The sequence below is a fragment of the Bison bison genome, unplaced genomic scaffold (genome assembly GCF_000754665.1).
Source record: "Bison bison bison isolate TAMUID 2011002044 unplaced genomic scaffold, Bison_UMD1.0 scf7180017864263, whole genome shotgun sequence".
Taxonomy (NCBI): domain Eukaryota; kingdom Metazoa; phylum Chordata; class Mammalia; order Artiodactyla; family Bovidae; genus Bison; species Bison bison.
In genome coordinates this window covers 10,057,637-10,061,567 of record NW_011494835.1, presented here as the reverse complement: position 1 = coordinate 10,061,567, position 3,931 = coordinate 10,057,637, and positions in this window count along the sequence as shown.

The window sequence follows — 3,931 nt, the reverse complement described above, 5'->3', positions numbered from 1 at the left end:
GGGACACTCAAGAGTCGTATCCAATACCACAGTTCAAAAGCATCAATTCTTCAGCGCTCAGCCTTCTTCACAGTCCAACTCTCACATCCATACATGACCACAGGAAAAACCATAGCCTTGACTAGACGGACCTTTGTTGGCAAAGTAATGTCTCTGCTTTTCAATATACTATCTAGGTTGGTCATAACTTTCCTTCCAAGGAGGATGGTATAGGTGAACTGTATTTACTTTTACAGTATTCATACTAATTATCTTCACCTTTTATGTGGCTGAAAAAAAATCCCTATCTAATTAAAAAAAATAGAAACTTATCTATATAAATAATTGGAGCTTTCCAGTTGGTGCTACTGGTAAAGAATCTGCCTGCTAATGCAGTAGACTTAAGAGATGCAGGTTCGATCCCTGGGTTGGGAAGATCCCCTGGAGGAGCGCACGACAACCCACTCTAGTATTCTTGCCTGGAGAATCCCATGGACAGAAGAACCTGGCTGGCTATGGTCCATAATGTCTCAAAGAGTCAGACATGACTGAAGTGACTTAGCATGTATGAATGCATTATTAGCCGTATGAATATAGGACTTTCATAAATTCTCTGTAAACTAATATATATATATATATATCTTTTTAATTATTGTGGAAGTCTGCCAAATAATCTATATTCTTTTTGTAAACAAACTGGATAATTTTATTTCATCAGTTCTTTCTGATACCTATACTAATAGCCACTTTATAGCTTAAGGTTCTACAGAAAGATGGAACCAATAGCTGAAGGATAACAAGAGGGAGAGGAATAAAAGGAGAAATGGGAGGAGCGAGAGGAATGGTGAGAGAGGGAGACAGAAATGGAGATATACTTATTTTTATGAATTGGCTCACATGATTATGAGGGATGACAAATCAGGAAGCTGTAACCAGGCTGGCAGGAAACTCATTCAAGAATTTATTCTCATCTTAAACAATCTTGGGATATAATTTTCTTTCCCCTGGGAAACTTTAGTTTCTGCTCTTATGACTTTCAAATGATTTAATGATGCCCAATACATTATCAAGAGAAATCTTCTTTACTTAAAGTCAACTGATTATAGATGCTAATCACATCTACAAAATAGATGAGGTTTACAGTAACACAGAGATTGCTGTTTAGTTAAATAACTGATATTACAGTCTAACCAGTATGACACATAAAACAAAACATCATAACCACTGACTATAAGAAAATTATGCAATTTCAAGTACCTATTTCACCTGTCATAAATTCTCAATAGCAATATACTAGATAATATATTCTGTGCTTGTTTAAAATTCATTGAAATAAAATGTACATATTTTCCTATGACACCGTATGTATTCATTAATATTCACACGTGAACTGGTAAAATATAAATAATGATTGTTATTAAAAACACAATTTATTATATATATATTTGCCAGAAGTATTTGATCATTACCTATGCTATTTAGAAACAATACAAAGACAGGGAGGCAGAAATCAAGACGACATTGTAAAGCAATTATCCTCCAATTAAAAAATATAAGTAGTGGGTAATTGTTATATAATATGAGAATAAAGAGAACTATGTCTTGTTTTGGAAACAGTGTCAGTATTTGAGATACATATTTTTTCTCAAACATTCAGTTTTCTATATTGTGGGGATTCAAAAAACACTTTTAGAAAAATATTCTTAAAATACTATGTTTATTGATCTATGCTCTAGTTTACATGTGATAATAATCACATCTTACACTGAGTCTGTATCTCACATAAAACCTAATGCACATTTACTAACCTAATTTTGTAGGAATGATTATCTTGTCTTCTAAATGAAAAACTAGGACAGAAGAGCCTGATACTTCTTCTGAAAATAGAACTCTTTGAAATCAAAATTGTCCTCAGAAATCTAGGACATACAGTTGCTACTATTCATAGAGGAAACTTTTATACTAAGAATTCTAAAGTGGTTTAAGGCAACAAACTAGCTGGAATTTGTTAGACACTGAAAATGTCTACATGATTTAGGTAGCTCATTGAATAGATTTATTTTCATGATTTTATCTCAGTTCTTAAAGACTGAGCATATGTGTGTGCATGAGAGATTGTTGTTAATGAAAAATAAGGAACAGTTAAATGTAAGATATGCCACCAAAAATAAAACAAAGCCATGCAAAATCTACAGCATAATTATAAGTATGTAGCTATATTCCTTTTTCTACCTTGTCAAAATTACATAGAAATCACATCATACTATTCTAATTATAGTAAGTATAAACAGAAGGTAAAAAGCAAAACTTGAGCATTAAAAAAGAGGCATAAAAAGAGATGAAATATCGTACTGTGAAAAAAATCAGGAAAGAGAAATGTAAGTTTAAAGGTCATGATAGAATTTCTGCCATAGGATTAAGTAACCACAGGATGCTCCTATCCATACTTCTCTAAAGTATGGAGAAATATTGTAAATCCAACTGCAACCAACAGTTTATTTTAATGATGAAATATTTTACTCTATCTTGGTGAACTGGTGGATAGAGAACATTCCCAACGGCTGGTGAGAATAGGTCAAATTTTCAATGTAGTGAGTCTAATTCAATGAATCTTAAAAGGTAAGTACAGATCGCCCTCAGGCAAAGTATCAACAGCCATGTTTGACGTTCAGATCAGATCAGATCAGTCGCTCAGCCGTCCAGCCAAAATTGTCTAGTAGGAGTGTAAGCAACTTCAGCTGTCTTAGGGCAGCAGCCATATTTGTTTAACTTGACATTTATCATTAGCTAACTGAAGAACGTCTCTTACCTTAAAGGTGGCAAATAGAATTTATATTCTAGTATATTATATTATTTATATGTACTGTATGTTGACCACCTGTTCAACCAGAATTTAGGCTTTATAGGAAAGATACTTATTGTTTCTCTTCTGTTCACTACTGTATCTGGTACACAGTAGGTTCATAATACATACTAACAGAGTGATTTCATTTACAAAATATATGGAACATTTTATTGAGTCTTCACCTCATAGAAGTATCAATACATTATTATGCTTATTTTTTTCTGCTCTGTGAGTACAGAATCCAAAGAAACCATGATTTTAAAAAATCTGCCTTATTGCCTTGGGTATAGACGAATACAGTGTAAAGAATGTTAATATACACTGCATATAGAGTAAGATTTGAATAGATAAAATAACTTCTTAAAGGAGTTTAAAATTTCTTCTCATATTTGTTTTGAGATAATATTTATGTTCTTCTCTCTGTATCAGGAATAAATACTAAGTTAAAGAAGATTCTCATAGAAAAAAAATGCAAAAAAGCAAAATGGCTGTCTGGGGAGGCCTTAGAAATAGCTGTGAACAGAAGAGACGCCAAAAGCAAAGGAGAAAAGGAAGATATAAACATCTGAATGCAGAGTTCCAAAAAATATCAAGAAGAGATAAGAAAGCCTTCTTCAGTGATCAATGCAGGGAAATAGAGGGAAAAAAACAGAATGGGAAAGACTAGGGACCTCTTCAAGAAAATCAGAGATACCAAAGGAACATTTCATACAAAGATGGGCTCGATAAAGGACAGAAATGGTATGGGCCTAACAGAAGCAGAAGATACTAAGAAGAGAAGGCAAGAATACACAAAAGAACTGTACAAAAAAGATCTTCATGACCCAGATAATCACAATGGTGTGATCACTGACCTAGAGCCAGACATCCTAGAATGTGAAGTGGAGTGGGCCTTAGAAAGCATCACTATGAACAAAGCTAGTGGAGGTGATGGAATTTCAGTTGAACTATTCCAAATCCTGAAATATGATGCTGTGAAAGTGCTGCACTCAATATGCCAGCAAATGTGGAAAACTCAGCAGTGGCCACAGGACTGGAAAAGGTCAGTATTCATTCCAATCCCAAAGAAAGGCAATGCCAAAGAATGCTCAAACTACCACACAGTCG